This window comes from Tympanuchus pallidicinctus, unplaced genomic scaffold (assembly GCF_026119805.1).
Source record: "Tympanuchus pallidicinctus isolate F22 unplaced genomic scaffold, pur_lepc_1.0 scaffold1, whole genome shotgun sequence".
NCBI classification, from domain to species: Eukaryota; Metazoa; Chordata; class Aves; order Galliformes; family Phasianidae; genus Tympanuchus; species Tympanuchus pallidicinctus.
In genome coordinates, this window is record NW_026294618.1 from 15,075,948 (window position 1) to 15,097,686 (window position 21,739).

Genomic DNA, 21,739 nt, shown 5'->3' on the forward strand with positions numbered 1-21,739 from the left:
CCGTCAGCCGCGGGCCGCGCTCACTGGCGCGGAGGGGGCGCGCGGGCTTCCGCGTGCCGGGCCAATGGCGGCGGGGGGCGGGGCGGCTCCGCTCAGCTGAGGGAGTAAATAGTGCGCGGCGGGGAACGGCGCGAGAGCGGCGCGGGGCCCGGCGGCGGCGCTGCGAAGAAAGGCAGGGCCGCGCTGAGCGAGCGAGCGGCTGCCATCGGCGAGGCGTTCGACTTTAGGTCCGCTGTGGCGTTCCGCGCTTATCCCGTCCCCCGTTAGGCGGTGCCGCGGGGAGGCTCGGCTTAGCGGAGCGCTCGCGCGCAGGTGTAGCACGGAGGGTCCGCGCATCACACGTGGGAACGGTTCCGCGGTGCACCGCGGTGCCGGGCTAGGGGTCGGGGAAAAGGCGGCCGTGTGCCGTCGGAGAGCGTTCGCGAGGCAAGTAACGGCAAGCCCCGGCGGCCGCTGCCGCCCCATGACGCCGCGCACCGGAGGGACGCTGCGTGCCGGGCCGCGGCCGGGCAGCAGAGCTGCGGGGAGCAGCGCGCGCTCTGTCCGCTGCTTGTCTCTCGGCCGCGGCTCCCCGGGGGCGGCTCCCCGGGCCGCGTCCGCGCGCGCGCGTCTGGTGGCGAACTTCGCCTCCCGCCGCTCGCCGGGACTCCTTGCCGGAGGTGCCGCTCGGCCGTCCGGCCGCGGGGGGCCCCGGCGCCGGCGCGGGGGTGCTCGGCCGGCCCCCGGGGCTCCCCCTTCCCGCCCCGGGCGCCGCGCCCTGCCCCGCCCCACCGCCCCGCGCCCGGGGCCGGCCCGGACTGCGCGGCGCCAGCCCCGTGACATCAGCCCCTCGCCGCCGCCCCCCCCGCCCGCGCCGCCCGGGCCCGGCGGCGCCGCTCAGGCGGCTGCCATGGCGACCGGGGCTGCGCCCGCGGCGGCGGCAGGCGGCGGCCCGGCCCCGCTTCCCCCTCCCGGGCGCACCTGCAGCGGGGGCCGCCGGACGCCCCGCCATGCCGGGAGGGGGCTGAGGAGGAGGGGGTGGGGGGTCCCGAGGAAAAAAAAAAAAAAAAAAAAAAAAGATTAAAACGTGGAGAAGCGCTCACGGACCGCCTGACGGCCAAAGGGAGAAACGGGCTCTGCCATCACCCCCCGCTGCCGGCTCCCGCGCGCCGTGCCCGCAGCGCACGTCTCTAAAGCCTCAAGTCAGAATGTCAGTGGTGTAACTGCCTCGTGTGTGAGCCATCAAACTTGACTTCAAAAAAAAGAAAAGAAACCAATCTGTGATAATTGGCCCGTTCCCAGCGCGTTGGCACCGCCGCCCCGGCGCGGTGTGTCCGTGCATCGCGTCCCACATTCAGCCCGGGGACGGAGTTTGAGGAGTTCGGTGGGCTTTTATTTTGTGTTGCTTTTTTTTTTTTTTTCTTTCCCTTCGGAGCGGGAAAAAAATATTTAGTTACAACTTCTGCGAAACGCACCGGTCTGTAACAGAGTTTTCTACTTTCACAAAGGATTTTCCTGTTACTTTTGTTCCGGTCACAAATTTAAAGACAAAAAAAAAAAAAAAAAAAAAAAAAAAAGGCGAAAGAGAACAAAAAAAAAAAAAAAAAAAAAAAAGAAGAAAAAAAACTTGGGGGAGAGATAAGGTCTGGAAAACAATCTGGAATTGCCAGGCTGTTGGTGGGAGCTCTGCGGGGCTGGCGTCAGGAAGTCTGCGCCGCCTCTCTGACTGTTGATCCAGCTTTGTGCAGCTGCACTCAGCACAATTAGCTTGTAGAAACAATCCTGCTGTAGGCAGCCTCTTCCCTTCAAAGTGCTTTTCTATACTGATCCCCTCACATCACGACGCTGGAAATCAAGTCACAAGCCGACCACTGTTTGGCCAACATCATCTGTGGGAATTCATTAACCTCCATCCCAGAGATGCAACAAGAGATTGTTTGTCCAGAACTAAACTTACAGCTTAATATGATGTAGCCCATACAGGAAAAAACCTGTGTCCCCCTTTTTTTTTTTTTTTTTTTTTTTTCTTTTTTTTTGTGCATAACAAGAAACACATTGTGCAGCTCTTTTCTCTCTCTCTCTTTTTTTTTTTTTTTTTTTTTTTTCAGGGGGTGGAGAGTGGAGCAGGAACCAGGCGTGAGCCGGCTCCTGCTAAAACTTTGCCATCGCGCTGCTTTTTGGTTCGTCGGGCTGCAGTTTCCATAGAAGCAACTTATCCCCGCGATCATCTTGTTGGGTGCACTTTGCAAGCTCATTTCCCGTCTGAGTTTGCTCCGCTGCTCTCAGATGCTGCAGCTGACACATTTCCTCCCCGTGCACTTTGCACCCACCTCATCCTTGCCCAGATGCTCGGGGCTGATTGTGCCTAAAAGGGGGTTTCATTGCGCTCTGCAGCTGCCTCGGGGGAAGGGAGTATTATTTTTTTGAATTCTGCTTTTCCCCTTCTCCAGCACCACGCAGGCAGCAGGCCTTCCTCACTGCCCTGTCCCAGCCTTGGCGCAAGGAAGCAGCCCCTGCCACGTGCCCATCTTGTGCGAGTGCTGCCAGTGACTGTGGGGCCCCGTCCGTGTGGCAGCCCTGGGGAGCAGCAGTGGAGACCTCTCCTTGCTCCCGACGTTACTTCTGGATGCTCTGCCGGAGTGCAGAGCCCCTGGGATCTCGTTGGCAGCATCCTGCTCCCCATCACCACTGCCTGGAACCTCAATTGGCCAGATGGTGCTCATTGCTTCCATTCTGAACTTCCTGCCGTGTCCCAAGGATGGCTGTCCCTTTCATCCTTGCTTCTGAAATGCTCCTTTGTCCATGGGTGTGTTCCCCTGCCCCCCGAGCCTCCTCTTGTAGATCCTGCATCCCTAATTCTCACTAGTACCACTGCTTCCCCAAATCCTGCTTTGCTACAGCAGGGCTCGGCAACCCCCAGAACACGGTCACACCTTTGCTGGGTCCCTTTTCCAAACTCCATTCTCTTCTGTGCCTTCTTTGCAGATGCCATGGATCTGCTCCAGCAAGACCTCTTTTCCCTCCCCCCACTATACTTCTGGATAACATTGCTTTTGTATGGCAATGTTTGCCTTCATCTGTACTTCTGCACATTCCTCATCTGTTGCTGTTGTATTCCCAAGCTTGGAGGCTTGCAAGGTATTGTTCTGAAACATGCGTGTTTGGCCATTTCTTCCTTGACATCTATATTTTGGGCCACTAACACTGGGCTATAGGATGGATGGGTCTCTGCTCTGACTGAGCTTTGACGTGCTTATTGCTTTATGGTCACACTCCCAGCTCTGCAGGAATGCCTTTTTACTCAAACCGTATTTTCTAGCACCACCCTGTGAAAAGGAACAGTGTTGTTTTGCAGTCATGAAGTCCAAGTTCAGACACTTCAGTTCTGATGTTTCTTCTGTCATGTAGGGTTTCTCATCTCTGTAGCAGGACCAGTGCCCCCAAGGCATTTCTGTGTAAACTCCACCTGCAAAGGGCTATTGCTGAGCTGATGCTACTGGAAGAATGTTGCCATGAAATCCATTTGAAAGCAACAGCTCTCTGGCACAGTAAGTGTTACTGGTGGAAGGTGTGTTAAATCTGACTATTAACTCTTGCCTATTTACCCCAAAGCAACTTTTTTTTTTTTTAATCTCTAACTACGGGATAATCCCCACTAACTTCATGTCTGTGTTGTAGTTAAGTGTCTCTAGGAATGCTTGTAGCAAACCAGTTGGGTTGCTCTGTAAGTTCTGTGATTGTGCTAAAAGTGAGGATCAAACAATTCCCTTCTTATGTAGGAGATGGTCTTCACTTACGCTGGCATGCCTAATGATACTTTTAAATTAATATTTAAATTAGTAAATGTTGCAAATTTTACACCCCTCCACAGTTCTCTGCAAGATTCTCTTGGGATGGAAAGGAGAGGGTCCTGAGGTTACTGACAGCACCTCACCTGCACTGAGGAACAAACCAAGCTTTAAAGATGGCCTTGTGCTTTTGTTAGCTGCCTGGCTGCTCCAGCTCCCTCAGCCTCTCGGTTTGGCCTGACTTTGGTTTTCAGGTGCACACCTGTGTGAATAAGGTCACAAAATGCTTGGCTCCGTTTCACTGGATAAAGGAAGGATTGGAAACTGCGTTGGTCAGTGAAGACTTTAATACCTGTTCCAGGTCGGGTACCCACCCCCACTGCCTTACAACTTAAATCTTAGGATAATTATGAGGATAGATGCTTCTGTATAGAACACTGTGCATTTGTTGTTACTCAGTAGTAATAATGTTTCATGAACACAGGGGAGGAATGAAGGCTGCGCTGCAACTGTTGGTGAATCTATTATCCTGCCTTCCTTTACAGCACTGCACCTACAGGATGAAAAGCTCTGTAATATGGAGTAAGCAGTACTGATTCAGTGGTTTACTGAAGCTACTGTTGTTGGTTCTGTTAGGACAACATCCACAGTGCTTTTTAGCTAATGCATACAGCGAAATATTTTACAGTCTGGGAAGGCTCATTCCGCTCAGGTTTGGATACTGGAAATGCAACTCAACCAAATGTGTGCAGCGAGTCCCAAATGCACCCTCTGAAGTCCCACTGAACCACATGAGTTCTGAAGTTTCTTAGGCTGTAAAAACTTTGCTTCTCTGTGGACCCAGAATCAGTGTTATCTAGGTTAAGCTGACTTTCTTAGCCACTGTCTGCTGCATTAACCCATCTGGGAATCACAAAATAGGTACGTGTCTAAGTCTCTTGAGAATCCTGGTCCAGGAGGTGTGCTCAGATCATGCTTAAATGCACATTGACAGCGTGGAGCTTAGCACAAAGCACAGCAGCTGTAGCTGCTGGAAAGTTTAAGGGGGAGAGAAGGAAAAGAACTGCTTCGCTTTTGTAAATTGTTTTTCTCGTGAGAGCACTTGCCCTGGAAGTGAGAGAGTGAATACTCTCCTCATTAGAGAGGTGTTACGAACTCCCTCCTGCTTGCAAAGCACCCCCAACGACCGAAGATAAGGCTGAGGTGGAGGATACCCACCCATCCTGTTGAAGCTTGCCGCTGTAAAGAAAAGGATGCAAATTTCAAAGGGCCAGAGGGATTACAAACAAGAGGGAGCCTGTCACTGTAGCTCTGGGGCAAAGGCATCTCCTGGATAGCAAGAAGCTTGAATGCCAGGCCTGGCCTGGCAGACTCACCCGTTCTTGAGGGTGAGGTTCATCTCACCTTATCTTATTTACTTAGAAGTTTGCTGTTCTTGTCTCTCCTCAGTCAGTGAGAAGAGAGAACAAGAGACACCTGCACAGAATGATTCATTCTGTGCCTGTTCAACACTGCTCTGGATGGAACAAATCTCCTTGCTGGGTGTTGTCTCTCTCCATCAATTCTCAACAGAAGTTAGACAACCAGTTCTGAGCAGAAGCCCAATTTACGGGTGCCACGTGAGATGAATTCTACCGTAGATGACTAATTTTTCTCATTCATCATACCTGCTTTTGGCCTGTAGAAGTTGGGCTTGTAACAAAGTTAGTCATTTTAGTTCTGTCTTTGTACAATGGCGATTCCCTCCCCTCGCAATCTGGAGACTGATAGCTGAGGTGAATTGACCTTGGATGATGTTTATCTTTGTCTGAGCCCTGTAAACTCCTCATGAGCACGCGTGCTCCTCCTTTGCACTTGCTGGGCTGTCTGAAAATGGAATGTGGAACTATTAAATGACATTGTGCAAACTTATTTTGTGGATGGTCTGAGTGGCTGGAGAGACTGTACCATTTTAATTTGAGAGCTGCCAGTTTCATAAAAATATGCATTAAAATATAGGAAGATAGAGTCTTCAACTAGGACTTTCAAAAAACTGAAAGGCTGCTTATTTAAATCAATGGAGATCGGGTACTCTGGAAAGTACCACTAAGCTTATGTTGCATTTTAGGCACTTTCATCCAGAAAAATCTGTCTCTGACTTCTAAAACTGAAGATTGGGTGCCCTTAAAAATGCTACCTTTAATCCTATCCCTGAAGAGGCAAGTATGTAATTTTCAGTTTCAAAAAACTATAGTTTTTCATTTTTCATGACGTGGATTGGTGCTGAGGTGTGTAACAGGATAACTCCCCAGCATGTACCTCATTGTTTCATCAGAGATCAGCAAAAGGTCGCCCAACTTTTTTATCAGATTTCAACTGCGTGCTTTTTTGTGCTGCTCTTCAGTTTGGTGCACGTACAGCCTGTGCAAAAGGATGAATGCAGAAAAAGGCAAGCTGTGTGTTTTTATGATTTAATATTTGTCAGAGGCCATCTAAAGGTTATGTCCAGCCATTTTCAAAGTTTAGATTGCAGAGGCAATAGTGTCCAGCTTGGCAAAATGAAAGTCGTATGTTCTGACGGGTGTTTAGCTGCAAACATAGCTGGAGAGGATTCCACCACATTGTTCATGTCAGTCACTGTGTAGTCCTGAGTGCCTTCAAGTACTGCGAGACACAAGCTTGAGCAACTTTTTTCTTTTCTTATCAAAATACTGAAATTATGTGTGTATGCAAGATGTTTAAATTTGGCAACAGAAAAATAATTGGGAATCGGCTCAAAATTAAATTACTTAAGGCCTCAAGCTATTGTTTCTAGCAGAGACAAGAGGTCTGACAACATTAGAAGGATATGCAAACTTTTGAGAGTATTTTGGGCCAGAACAGAACAGCTGATTTATGCCTCGCTGAGGATCTCAGTTATTCTTGTTTGGATCTGTATCAGAATTTGGATTTTTTTTTTTAATTTCTTAATTTCCTGCTGTATCACTGTGCTTTCTTTTCAGCCCAGTAGCATAACTTCTGAGCTTTTGTGCTCTTTGTTCTCTTTCACAGCCCTACAGGTCTATTGATTCTGGAGGTGAGATTGATCTCACTTGATGTAAAGCATACATCTGGTAGATACCTATAACTAATCCTTTCTCTCAAGACTCTGTTTACTGACCACCGATAAAATCATTGCTTTTGCAGTGACTGTCACTCTAATCACAGAATCATAGAATCACAGAATCACCGCCATTGAAAAAGACCTCCAAGATCATCCAGTCCCACCATCCACCTACCACTAATATTTCCCACTAAACCACGTTCCCCAGCACATCTAAACGTTTCTTGAACACCTCCAGGGATGGTGACTCAACCACCTCCCTGGTTGAGAGCCCCATCCAGTGCCTGACCAATCCTTTGGAGAAGAAATTTTTCCTAATGTCCAACCTGAATCTCCCAACTTGATGCCATCCCCTCTCATCCTACTGCTCGTTGTGCAGGAGTAGAGGCCAACCCTCACATTGCCACAGCCTCCTTTCAGACAGTTGTAGAGCGCTTTAAGGTCTCCCCCGAGTCTCCTTTCCTCCAGACTACACAGCCCCCTTACCCAACCCACTCCTCATTAGCCTCTCCAGACCCCTCACAGTTCTTGTTGCCCTTCTTTGGACACGCTCCAGGGCTTTGATGTCTTTGTTGCAGCCAGGGACCCAAAACTGTACACAGTACTTGAGGTGTGGCCTCAGCAGAGCTGAGTATGGGAAGAAGATCACTTCCCTGCTCCTTCTGGCAGCACTGTTTCTTATACAAGCCAGGATGGCATTGGCTGCCTGGGCACACTGCTGGCTCATGTTCAGCCGAGTGTCGACATCACTCCCAGGTCCGTTTCTTCTGCTCAGTCTTGTAGTACCTTTGTCCCAAGCCTGCAGCGCTACCTGGGGTTGTTGCGACCAAAGCGCAGGACCCAGCACTTGGTCTTGTTGAACTTCATCCCACTGACCTCAGCCCAGTGGTCCAGCCTGGGCTGGATCCCTCTGTAGGGCCTTCCTCCCCTCGGGCAGATCAGCACTTCCTCCCAGCTTGGTGTCACCTGCAGACTTACTGAGGGTGCACTCAATCCACTCATCCAAGACATCAAGGAAGATACCAAACAGGACAGGCCCCAGCACCGACCCCTGGGGAGCATTACTCATGATCTGTGGCCCAGCCTTCCAGCCTGTTCTTTACCCAGCGAAGCGTGTACCTCACCTCACTGTAGCCTCACTGGCCGTGGGCTGCCGGCTTCTCCAGGAGAATACTGTGGGAGACAGTATCAAAAACTATGCTGAAGCCTAGGTAAGATCATGTTGACATAATATAGCCAATCACAAAATCACCAACTTTGGAAAAGACCTCCAAGATCATCTGTTCCAACTATCCGCCAGTATTTCCTGACTGAACCGTACAGATGGGCTGTGCCAGGGTTGGTTCTCAGACTTTCTAGACAACTGAAAATTCTGTTTTTCTTTATGTTTGGCTGTGGGAGTTGACCCATTTTAGTTAAAATACTTGAAACACAGAGAAAATGAACAGTGATTAATGCACTTTCACCAAGAGCATGTTCTTGTTATGGTCTTGTGGAGTACTGGAGATTTACAGAACACAGTGTGTAACCTCTAGGCTAGATGCTCATAGTTGTGAGCTTTTTGCATTTCTGAGGCATATTTCAGCCTGTTGCTGGATGTGGTAATCTTTTATTATGGAACTGCTTGTTCATTTGCTGAACAGATGTGACCTATGTAGTTGAGAGAGACTGAAGTGAAAGCCTTGCCTCGGTTACTGTAAGAAGCATATGCAAAGAATAGTAAAAGAGGCAAGGTACGCCCATAAAACTGCTGAATTCTGCTGTGGAGGAATTAATTCAATCCATGCGTCTGCCACAATGGTGTTTTTGTGAGATGACAGTGATGGACAAGTCACTTCAAGAAGAATTTGGTCAGGAGACTGCTTAGCACATGGGAAGTCGGTGGGAGTTGTTCTTAAAGATCTAAAGTGTAATGAAAATGCCAAGCACTATGAAGTAACAGGTCCAAGCTATCACAAGCTTGGCAGCCAGAACTGGAGTTATTAACCAGTATGTTTTCTCGTCAGCTGCTTCACAAATAACCATTGTCTTAAAGTTAACAGATTATCATTTTTTCCTTGAAAAGTGAATGCCCCTTTTGAGGGGACAGAGTATATTCTAGTAAATGATTCATGGATTGACCGATGCTTATTGTAATAAGTGACGTCCCAATTTCCAGTAAGCTTTTCAGAGACTGCAGATTGATTTTAGCTCCTGGTTTGCAAGTAGGAGCTCACAGGTGGTGCAGAGCTGGTGAGGTGACCATCAAGAATCAATTGAAGCCAGCAGAGAGTGAGAGAAGAAAGATAACACTTGTTTGGATGGGGCTGGAGGACCAGGGAAGATACCAGTCACGGCTGAGTGAGGACTTGGAGCCTGAATGAGGAGGTCTAAAGATTAAAGGGGAACAGGAGGGGTAGAAAATTCAAGATTCATATCCCTAACCATTTCTTTCGTCTTCTTCTTCTTCTTCTTCTTCTTCTTCTTTTTTTTTTTAATTTTCATTTGAAATTTAAGAACTAAAATAAGGAACGGTACTCAGAAAGTGAATGCTTCTGAAGACATTTCTTGCATGTCTGTGCCCACTTATAGGTAGAACAACGTATGCTGCTTTTCACCCGAGCTAGATAAATCTCATGACTTCTGGGACACAAACTCAAGATTGATGCCACGAGGTTTGTATTAACCATCACATAAGTGGAAGTCTCTGGAAGAGACTCCAGAGCTGGTAGTTTGGGGCATGTATCTGAAATGTTGGGAATTACCAGTTGTGGTGTGAACCAGGGAAAAACAGGATATGAAGTGTTGGTCATCAGCGGACCTTTTAAACATCAGGTCACTTCTCTGAGAATTTTCTCAAAAAATGTTCAGAATATTCTTGGGTTTCTGAGACAGGGGAGGTTCAGGTTAGATATTAGGAGGAAGTTTTTCAAACTGAGAGCGGTGGCACACTGGAAAATGTTGCCCAAGGAGGTTGTGGATGCCCCATCCCTGAAGTAATTCGAGGCCAGACTGGATGTGGCTCTGGGCAGCCTGGTCTGGTGGTTGCTGACCCTGCACATAGCAGGGGGTTTGAAACTGGATGATCATTGGGGTCCTTTTCAATCCAGGACATTCTATGATTCTGTGATTCTATGATTCTTCTGAACCATGTCAGTAAGACCTCTGAAGTACTAACAAGTGCCACAAGGTGAGAAAATCATTCTTCCTATCTGGATCCGTTCAGTGCAATTTGGGGTACAGGATCTTTCCATTATAACTGGCATCACTTTGAAGTCATATCTGCTATAAAACTTCTGAATAGTTGCTGGATTTGACTGTGTTTGCAGAAATTGTTTAGTACATTGTAGCTATGTTCTGCTTCAATTTTTTTTTTTTTTTTTTTGTCTATTTTTATGTGAGCTGCTGCTCTGTTTCTGATAGCGTTTGTATAGATTCTATCAAGGGAAACAAATGTCATGGGAAAGATTTAGGTAATTTTTTTGCTGTCTATTTTTTTTTTTTTTTTCCCTGTAAGGCAGATGTTCCTATTTTAAACCTGGTAAAGGCGTTTCCATTTGAGATGATGATTCTCTGCTTTGTACACAGAACAGAGAGAACAGAAACACACCTTTCAAATTGGCTGAGGGAGCAATGTGCAGTATACCAATTGCTCTCTTTTCCACTATTGTGGAGAGTCAAGCACGTGTGTATAAGCTGCAAATGTACATTCTTCTATAGGATGAGCAGGCTGCCCATGTGGTTGCACAGGGGTGGCTGTGGGAATGACATGAAACAGGCTGTAGATACTCCTTTGGTGGAGACTCAGTGATCTTGATGTTTTACACACATGGGACCTGATGCAGAGACAGTAAAACCCAGGAGGACTTTCCCCATCAGCCTCATAGATTTGAATTCAGCTTCAGGTGCGTTTGTGGATGTATATGAAGTATACAGCTGGGATTTGGCTGGGAGAACAGTTGTCTGTGAGAGTAGAAAGGGAATTTTTTTCACTGCTCTGGGGTGGTAAGTGAACTTTATCTAGCACCTTCCACTTGCATGTAGCCAGCCTGCTCACGTTCATGGAATCATAGCATGTTCTATACTGATTCTGCCCTCGGACTGTAAAGAACAAGATAATAACTTTATTTTATGTACTAGAGAGCTAAATTATTTTAAAAGTCCTAGTTTAGCAGGCAAAGATGAATTTATTTGCCAAAGAGGTTCAGAAGCAGCTTGGGAAACTGTCAGAACCCAGCTTTAACTGCTTAACTGGTGGCGGTTGTACATAATAGCTCTCAGGCATGCTTGTAGTACAAGGGAGACTGGCACAAAATATAGGATGTATGGGATTTTTCTCCAAACAACAGCAAATGCACTCAACACACAAATCGTATAGTTGAATAAGAAGAAAACCTGCATCTGCTGCACTTGCATGTTGCATCCCTTATTGGCTCTGCTCCCGTACTTGGGATGAGAAAGAACCTTGCTCGTTTCACTCTTTGTCTGTTTTGTCCAGCTCTATTAACTTAGTGCACTGCTGAACATTACCTTTGCTCTGCTTGCACTGCTGGACTTTGCTGTCCTTTTCCCACCTAGATATCTTCATGCTTTCCTGTATCCTAACCCTCACATATGGAACAAAATCTGGAAAATTCTCTCCATCTGCTCTTCTTCAAATCACTCTGTGAGATGCACTTCGACCCTGATGCCTGTGGGGCACTGCTGATAATGGCCAGAGTGCAAGTTAAATTGTTTTCTAGCCAGCCAATGTGAAAACATGGTGATGTTATTTCTGCTGTGGTTTTCATATCAACCCCTTTCCTGCCAGGGAGGACAAATCCGTAATGCCTTTTTAGTAATGGCCAACTCTCTTTGGAAGCTGACACAGATAAGAACAGCTCTCAGCCCACTAGTTGTTACCTTCTTTCTCCTTGAGTCACAACTCCTCCGGTTTGCTTTTAGTCACCATATTCTTTTTGTTCTCCTTGACTTCTGTACATCTGTGAATGTGGCTCTGGCCTCACCAAGGGATCTGTCAGCACCCACCCTTTCAGAATATGTTAACAGGTCTTGGCTCCAACCAGCAAAGGTCATTTTTTGGGGACTGGCTTTCTTGCATATACAGCCACTGATCTTAACCCTTTACGGAGTGACAAAAAGACTTCCTTCCCATTTGCTCTTACTCACCTAACTGTGTTTGGAAGGGGCGGGCATCTTAGCTAATCAGAGCTTCAGACAGGCAATTCCTCAAATTGTTTTAGGGTTTTTAATTAAAACTGTAGGCTTCAGCATCACGTGGCAGAGAGCCAGAAGCAGTCATCTGACAATAGCATTCACCATCTACCAACAATAAGGGAATTCCTAAGTGCACGCTCGGGAGGATTCTGAAATGCTGTGAACGACTGAGATCGGTGTTTGCAAAGCACCCTGCAACATTTGGCCTTGCATGTCTGCCGATTTTTACAATATATAAACAAAACCCTATAATCTCCACATAGCACAAGGATACTGACTTCTGTTTATACTGTCCAGAGCACAGATGCTGAGCATGAATGCATGAGCAGTCCTTTTGTATGGTGTTTGACACTTTCTGTGGCTGTCTGCGCTGTTTTTTAATATACAGAATCCCCGGTTCTCCGCTGCCTTGCACCCTGTCTATTCATTCTCACCCCTGTGAAGTGAGGGTAAAACACTATCAAAACAAAATGGTACCACTTTGCATGTTTTCCACTCAGTTTGTACAGGTGTAAATGAGTACAGAGAGAACAGGGCAGAGCAGAACCTGACCTGCAGTCTGTCTCTCCATGCGTCAGGGGTCTTGGAGTGGGGTATGACAGAACAAACACAAGCTGTTACCTTGCCAGTTTTGCTTTTTTGTTTGCTTTTTGTTGTTGTCGTTGTTTTAAAGTCAAGCAGCTTGCAGGGATGACAGATGCAAAAGTCAGTCAGTACTTAGTTCCTGTAGTCCTCACGTGATGTCTTCTCATAGAGTAATGAAAGTGTTACCCGTGGCAGAGGTAGATGTGCGTGATTACTGGTATGGGAGCATGGTTGTCAATGTGAGGAAGCTCTGAGTAGTTTGGCTGTTGCAGAGAGAGAAAAATCCTTACATTACCTTAGCTTTTATAAATTATTATAAAGGAGGCTGAACTCTCCAAGCTGGTTCCTGAAAAACAGTGGCACTCAGTTTGTAAATTTAATTCTTATTCTTTTTGTCCTTAAAGCAGCAGAAGGCTATACCCTAATATCCTAAATCATTTTAAATTGTCTTCTGATACTGCTTAACGCATCTGTGCAGGCACGCACTTGAGCTTTCTTCCAAAAGAAATGGTGGCTCCTTTCTGTGCTCTCTACACAAAGCCTAGCTCTCTGGCACTTGCCCTACTTTCCTGAGCATCCAAGACCATTCAAGCCCTAGTCTTTGTTTTTACCCAGACACAGGATTTATTTATGACACATAGATATCATTATCACTCCTTTGCTGGATGTTTTTCGTAAATACAGATCCTGCCTATTCCTCGGCCCCAGTCTTCCCTAAACCATCTCTTTGTTTGATTTTTTCACTTCCAGAAATCCTGTCCAGCTACAGCTCTCCAAATCCTTCAGCTCACACCATTACCTGCTGTAAATGCTGGTTTGGGGCTGACTGCCTGCTTGTAAGGGAGCAGCATACTGCCTTAATGGTTCCGGCAGGTAGGAAGGAGGTGAATCTTTGAGAAGGGCCTTGACTCTGCAGTGCCTTGTGTAATCAGTGGGTTAGCACTGTGCCCTACTTCTGATAAAACATGAAGGTGTTGTACAGTGCTGTTTTCAAATGCTGTCTCTGGAAGGCAGGATAAGAAAGTCAGCAGACATGGTGGCTGCAGAATAGAAAGTGATATACATATAATGAGCTTTGCTATTAATGCAACAAAAAATTATGTTGAATTGCACCATGAATATCCTTCCAAGAAAAGAATATATCAAAGCTTTATATAGATTAATGCTGGCAAGATCTGAATTGAACAAATATTACATAGTTCAGAGGCTGTTGTACTATGTGGGAAGAATGGTCCAGAACGGTGAGTATTTTTTCTTATCTTCAATTGCAATCTCAACCTTACCACTGCATTAACATAGGCACCCATTTTTAGAAATGATGTGTATTTTCGTGACTCATTTGAGTGCTCTGTAATTATTTGTATGCAAATGTGATGTATTAAATATTCTCACAGTCTCACACTTTCCCCTCCCATTGGAGTGCATACACAGTTAGGAGTGGTGGTGTTCCTTCACCTTTCCTAAACTATCTTGTGCCTGGTTTCTGGTAATATCTGAAGAAATACTTATGTGTGTAATTTCAGAGCTGCTTTAAAGTGGTAGGACAAAAAAGCCCAACCCTTTATATCAAAAAGCATTTTGACAATAATGCTACATTTTCATATCTAAATTTGAGAGGTCTCAAAAAGGCTAAAAATTTTCTTCAGCTTTGAGGGAAAAAATAAATGCTGGCCTGAGAACAAGCATGTGAAAACAGGTAATGTATCCATCAATGCACGTGTAGGCTTAAAATGAAATTGCCATCTCAACCATGGCTAAAAAAAACCCACAGATGATGAGTAAATATATATTGGCTAGAATAAACACAAAATGCAATGCCAGATGTGGACAGTGCAGAATGCAGAAAGGCAGTAAGGTAAGTAAACATCAATTTACTTACCTTAGGCAGGATTAGCCTTAGTTATGAAGTAGCAATTCTAGTGAGAAACAGAACTGGAAATCTCTTTTACTGAAACCCAGTTGAGGTATCATTGTAGCTAGAAGGAAATCTGCCCGGTCTGTCACTACTGCACAGTTTGAGGTTTTTCAGCAGCAACTTGCTGCCCAAAACATGCAGTTCCAAGTCTGCCTTTGCTTCAGAATATTTCTGGCAGAGTTGTAGGCTTTACAGCCCAACAAATTTTGTTTGCAGCTTTTGTCTTGTTTTTCAGAATGCACCTTTTTACTCCCATTAAGCACCCATAAGATCTTCTGCAGGAATACCTCCTGCAATGCTATCACAACATATCTCTGTCAGTCAATATTGTGGTGTCTCTCAAAGTTCAAATGACTCCAGTGGATTTTTCCAGAATTATTTGTTCAGCAGCAATGCTTTTGGAGTTCCTGTGGAACTTCATGCAGATGTGATGACCCTGTATGTTTTTGTGCTTCTCAAAGTATTTAGGCTTTCCAGGTTTCTCTTAAGAAGTTTTTTCTAGGCCATTTCTTTCTAAAACAATGAAAATATAAAGCAACTGTAAAGGTTAATTGTACATTGGAACTCACAAAAGCTATATGGTGGCTCTTCTGCTGTCTCTCAGAGGTCTACTGTGTCCCACAAAATTTATTTTAAAAGGTGCCCCCTAGAATCATATGTTTGCTTGCAGCTTTACTATAAGTAAGGGTAGAATTCACCTTACAGATTAAGACAACAGTGTACAGAGGTTTATAAGTTTTAGATTTAGTTGCCAACATACAGAAGTCCAGCACTATCTGAGGTGTTCCAGTCTTGCATCTGGCCTTCAGCTGCTGCTCCCTGTTGGTCAAGAAGTCCATAGATGGTGTGCCATTCTTACCAGCCTGCATTAGGTGTTTTGGATACCTAATTACCTCCCAAATGACAGTGATTGTAGTCATCAGACATATAATCGGTCCTCTCAGAGAGTCTCAGGGAATGTCCAACCAATGCCTTAACGTGCATGGCTGCCTCTGGCTTATTTGGATGGCTTTGTAGCCTTTCACCACTAATTCACAAATTGACACCTACAGATACACGCTAGTATTATTTCTCGTATTCAAGGGGATAAATTGTACTCTAGATGTCATGTGTTTGTTATTTCTGGAATGGCTTGTGCTACCAATGCAGGAAAAAAATGCTGAATTGAACTGGAGATCCATTATATTGGTCTGCAGACAGAAGATAGCACACCCAAGCGCACATTCACTCCCGTGCTGTGTGATACCCCAGTGGTTTTCAGACATTCTGCTGATTTGGAACATTTTCTCTGTTTTCTTCTTCAGAGCTTGCCATCTCTTCTAAGGAGCCCAGGCACAAGTCTCTGTTGTGGTTGCAGTTAAGGTGGCTAAGTAGCTAAATGGCAATGAACTCAAGTATCCTTTTGTTGACACACCTCTGACTGTGAGCCGATCAGTTGTAGGGCAGCTGAGATTTCTATGCTGATATAGAGTTAAGCAAGCTGTAAAAGATGTATGTAAACAAACTGGAAAGAAGAGAAAGCAGAAGCTAGGTACCCTATCTGGCTACAAGCCCTCCTGAACATTGAAGGATAAGGTCTTATAAAGGAAGCACTCCCTCTTCTATTAATGACAGCATCATTAGCAGTGCAGATATATACATCTCTTAAATTAATAGTGCAACAGATTGTTCCTGCTGCACTTAAGAAGCAGTTCAATGTAACAACCACAAGCTAAAATATTACCAAGCTTGTGAACTTCAAAGCAAACTTTCCTTCTTTTTAAAGAGTTTTAAAAAACAGCTGAGCATATTTTCTCCTACCTCATCTTTAAAGAAATTACAAAAGAATGTATACAGGAGGCCTGAAGTTCCTGCCAGTCCTTCATCTTGGTTTTGTTGGCATATTGGCAGGGAATCTGGACACTGAAATTTACTCTTAATGAGGACCTTGTTTTACGGATGTGTTCTTGTTCTGTGTGGTAATGCTTATCTGAACTGCTTGTTCTCTTATGGAGGGCCAAAAAAGATACCTTGAAGATAAACACTGAAGTAACGAGTCAAAATGCTTACTTATTTATTAAGTTTGGGAGGTATGGCTTGTCATTAAGTTGAATTTATTGATTTATTGGTTGATTTTAAGTGTACAGTATATCTGCAATCTTCTGCAATCTTTTCAAGGACTGGTCAACTAAGAGAAAAAAAGTGTGCTTTCTTTGGCTTATGATGGATTGAACATAGAGGCAGCAAATATTAGGTAGGAGTTGATCAGTGCAAATGAAAGCTGCAGGTAGTAGTTTGAATGGAAACAATGATGTAGCTGAAGTGTACCTGAACAGGAACTTAAGGTGGAAAGCAAGAATGTGAAGAAGTGGCAAGGACAGCAACTGTGCAGTGGAGCAAATGAAGAGAACCTGAAAACACTTACCTATAAATGAAAAAAAAAAGCACCCCAGTAAGTAGCAACCAGCAATAGGCAAGAAGGATTAAAGCAAGTGAAAGAAAGCCCAGAAATGCAGAAATGCATTATTCTTACTGCTGATTGCTAAGAATCATTAAGTGACTGTCACTGAATGCTGGACTAAAAGCAAGGGAGATGAAAAGTCAGAGGCTCTTTGATGGGAGAGAGAAATGATGTGTCTGCCCCTTGAAAGTCACAGGCAGGGTTTCTATTGGTTTTATCAGAGCAGAATTGGACTTTCTTTGAGCTAAGCTGATGAAAAATAAATGCTTTTATTTTGCAGTCCTACATTTATACGCAATTCATATGTTGTCTTACATTCCATAGGTGGAGTTTTTATACTCAGGAAAATTTTCAGGACTGAGAACCCTGCAGTATCTTTCCTTGCTTTTTCACTGGTAGCAGAGAATGTCAGCTCCTCAGTACTTCTGTGCCTCAAACCTCCAGACACTGGTAGCTAGGAAATGTTGCAGCCTCTGTGTCTGGTAGCTTGTGTCCTGTTCTGAGGGACTAATAGAGCTGTCATTCGTGTTGGAGATTTTTCTCCCAGCTCATTAGTAAAACTGGAATTAACTGAGTAACTTGCTGACCAAATAGCTGAGTAGATGTGGGAGGCAGGCTGACAGCAGACTCAGTTTCAGCCAATCTGTGATTCCCTGAGCAAGGTGTCCGATTCCTTTATAAATTTCTGTGGGTCTGATTCCAAACAGAATTATCTTTCCGTTTGTTTTCATTCAATACAAATCTGGTAAGTGTGGTTGACTGAAGAGCAAGGCGGCTCTCACTTTTTGAGGAGAGGAGAAAGGGAATATTTTCCCGTGTCATGTAGCGTCACTGAATCAAACAGCCCTAAGTAATGCTCTAATTGCAGTGAAAGCACTATTAGGTACGGGAATGCCAGGAGAGCTGTAGTCCTGCTTTCTGCCGGCAAGTATGAGTCCGGTTGGCTGAAGAGCCAATGTCACCTTTAGTTCCTCCTCACTCTGCATTAGAGCAGCTGCATGCAAGAACTGCTGAGCTGCTCTGACCGAGGAATGAACACCATGCAGATGCGGTGCCAGCGTCCCATTCCAAACAAACAAGTCTTTTCCCTTCATCAGCATTGCCATGTGCAAACAACATCTTTGAGGGTTTATAGCTTTGTGGCAGACGGGGATGCTCCACTGCAATCTCAAGATAATAGGTGTAGTAACTTTGTAAATACTTTGTATGAGCTGTTCGCTGAGGACAATGTTTGTATACTGAGTTAAAAGAGTTTCTAGCATGATTGCATTGTTCCTAATAGTAGCCTATAGGAACAAGCAAGGGGGGAGATGCGTAACACCTGGATAATAGATAAACAATCTCTTTGCAAATATTGGAGAAGCAATTGAAACACAATGCCATATATCTATCCCCCAGGCTGTATTTAAATAGCCTGAGCTGAGAATAAAGAGGTCTAAAGTGCCTTGAATAGATAAAAAGCTCTTTCGAAGAAAGGATGCAATCAGTTGCCAGTAGGTGTTCCAAACACAAGAGAACACCCAGTTTCCTTTGCATCTGTTTCTTTTGCGTCTGTCCTCTCTCAGCAAGAGCGTCTTCTCCACAACCACTGGCAACTTCTCTGCCCTCCCACTCCCGTGCTGCTCACCCAGTCAGCAGCCCAGCTCTGTCAGCAGCTGGGTGTTTGAACCTCTTGGAAATCCTCTGCCTGCACAAGAACAGCCATAATGTGCTGCAGAGGTGGCGTGTGTGATTTCTTGGGAACAGTGGTTGCATTTCCTTTTTATAACTGTGGTGCCAATGGGCACGTGGAAAACCTTGGTAGAAACCATCCCTTTGGTGTGTGAGGCTGCCACAGCAGGGCTTACTGACAGGGACTTGAAACTTGTCTCCACTTTACTCTCAGTTCCACATTTTTGCTGCAACAGTTGTGTGGAGGCCCAGAATCGCTTCACAGGATGAGGTCTCTTGCAGTGTTTTGTCTGAATTCAGAGGGACCAGAGAGGCCCCTAGGTAGGATGGTATTTGTCTTTGCTCAATATGTCTTGCTCGAACAGTTAGCATTGTGTTAAGTGGTAGAAACTTTAGTTAGCTTGAAAGCCAAAGCATAGACAAATGGAGTGGGCTGATTCTAACTGACTCAGCAGCTGTTTTTCATGGATAGGTAAAACAAAGTCTTTGTGGGCAGGGTATTCTTTTGCATAATCTGTTATAGAAGTTCCAGATGTTTTTTCTTTGCAGTGTTTCTTTGCAGATGTTATTTTTTTCTTTCCTTTCCTCCTATTTCTATACAAAGAAAGATTTTTCCCAAATTGTTCTGAGCATTTTAAAGCCATTGTACATACTCATCAAATACTCCTTTTTTTTTCTTTTTTTTTTCTTTCTTTCCCTCATGAGACTGTTGTCATGCGTCCTAGAACCTGTTTGGATACATCCAGAGTCATGTTTCTGAATAATAGTGGAGATGTGACTGTGCCTTACCGCTGTCTATATAGTATAGAAGGAATAGCCTCAGACTTGGATCTTAGTATCCTTAAACATGAGGATATGTAAGGGTTAAAGATGTCAGGATTAAAACCGTGCCTGTTTGACTGTTCCCACTAATAATAGATACTTCTTCATTTATTCACTTTTGAAAGCATTTGTATTCTACAAGTATTTTTTGTTGCTCCTTTTACAAACAAATAGGAAATACATCTGGAGAATCATGACAGTGCACCTTTCCACCCCAAGCACAGTAAAGGATACTTTTCCCTAGGAACTGAACCAGCACAGATATGGTCACCTGCTTATACTGCAGCATTTAGTTAGAGATATGAGTGTATGTGAACGGTCTGTGGTCCTACATCTCCCAAGACATTGTCTCAGATTTGGGCCATGTCCATAAGACATCCATAGATTGATGTTCCTTAGTAAAACATGTCTTCTCTTACTGGAGACACTATTAAATATTTGTGTTGGATAAGGGTAAGAAATGTCACACTTTCTGTTCCGAAGCTCTTCCTGATGGCCTCTTTTTCCATCACATTACCTCCATTTTTATGATGTTGCTGATGCAGTTTCCCTCCACAGCTGTCTGTGGCACCAAGTTGAAGAATTTTGGTAATTTCTGTGTTGGGTACTTTGACATGTTTTGAATCAGTCTATCTCATTCGAGTTTAATTGTGTTACCCTTAATCCTAGTGTTGTGAAATTTGTTGAAGAGGTCTGCTTTACAGCTTTTACACCACATTTGTGATTCTATAAACCCTGCTCAGATTCCGTTTCTCAGCCACCTCTCCTCCAAATTGGAGCCCTAATTTTTTTTTAGTCTTTCATTCCTTCCTAGAGCAACCACACAATCACTTTGTTTAATTTGCCTTTCTCAGTACATGCTGTATCTCTCTTATATCTGTCCTGGGATGTAGGGACCAGAACTGTGAACAGTAGTCAAAATCTGACACATTTTCTCTAAGAAGAGCTTTTATTCACTTGCCCCATAAATGCCCATCACTCTGATCATGATGTGTCTGTCAGCCACACTGCTTCCCTCTAAGTTGACGTGTTGGATTGCTGTTATTCTAGGGTGCTGGAGGGGAATCTTGTGCCATATCTTCCTGGTTTCCAATCCAAGGTGCCAAAGTCTACTGGGGCACAGAGTTGACTAGCATAAAATGATTCATGCAGACCAGAAGTGGAATGCACATTGATCAGAAGTTGAATATGTGCTGACAAACCACCTCAAAAAAAACGCAGAAAGTAAGTGACCAATCTCTTTAGTTGCTATGTGCCTAACCTTAGATATATGCATCTATAAAGATATCTGCTTTTGTACTTCATGAGGTATTTATTAAAATAGTGTATTAGTCTGAGAAAGCTTTAGTTTTCTAATGAAGGCACATATCACAACAGTACCTACATATTCATTGCAGATAGCATATTAAAAAAACAAACCTACTCATATTTGTTCTTTAACTTCACAGATATTGAACCATGGCCATTAAAGTTGAGGTCCATGCACCTATGGACTGAAGGAAACTGTTTCAAGATAGTTGTAAGTTGTAACAGTCTCCTTTCAGCAATTATTTATACTGATGGACTTAGCATTTTGTTGTTAAACATTTTGTCATCCTGGGATATTCCTAAAAACATATTCAAATAAAAAAACTGAAAAATTAAAGTTCACCTTGTATGTACTACTCTGGACAGCTCTATCTGGAGAAAAATAAATACAGCAGATATAAATTAAAAGGCAAGGGGGCAAAATGATCTGAGCTGGAAAGAGAAGAGTGCAAGTTTATTTTATTTCCTCGGTTGTGTAGGAGTCTTGTTAACCAGTATGTAATGCATAGTCATGTAATAAAACATGCTAGACATTAAAAGGCAAAAACCCAGTTCACAGATGTTGTAACGTTATGAGATAATTTTAGGGAGTGAATGGGGTGAAAAGGCTGGATTTGTTAGAGAGGAAAATACCTATGGAGGCCTTTTCTGTGAGCAATACCATGACTTCATTACCATGTCAATTCTGGGAAAAGGCTCTGATTTAACACAGCAGTTGGCTGGATCCATATGGAGCTGATGAACCTCTGAATGAATAGTGAATGGAAAAACTGCTGGAATCTGCCTTCAGCTTTGTTCCCAGGATGACCAATGTAAAAGGCCTAAGAGCAATACTGCACAGATGGTGTAAAGAGGTAAGAAATCTGCAGGGTTTAGTTTACTTTTTCTTATCCTACATTATTTGGGGTTTTATTTTGTTTTTAGACGTATTTCAATTTCTCCTGCTCTATTTG

The 21,739-nt window shown here is 44.5% G+C and overlaps 1 long non-coding RNA gene across 4 annotated transcripts; it reads left to right on the plus strand.

The window, feature by feature from the left end:
• The first annotated feature begins 132 nt into the window (after positions 1-132).
• Positions 133-18,036, plus strand: LOC128083715 (uncharacterized). Of its 4 annotated transcripts, none has more exons than XR_008208166.1 (6): positions 133-227; positions 2,088-3,117; positions 3,388-3,527; positions 4,022-9,503; positions 15,850-15,939; positions 16,870-18,036. It is a non-coding gene; the product is annotated as an uncharacterized LOC128083715 (long non-coding RNA). The 4 variants fall into 4 exon arrangements; XR_008208165.1 differs by having other exon boundaries at positions 4,022-4,562; positions 5,221-9,503; positions 15,850-18,036; XR_008208167.1 differs by having other exon boundaries at positions 4,022-4,128; positions 4,456-9,503; positions 15,850-18,036.
• Positions 18,037-21,739: the final 3,703 nt, after the last annotated feature.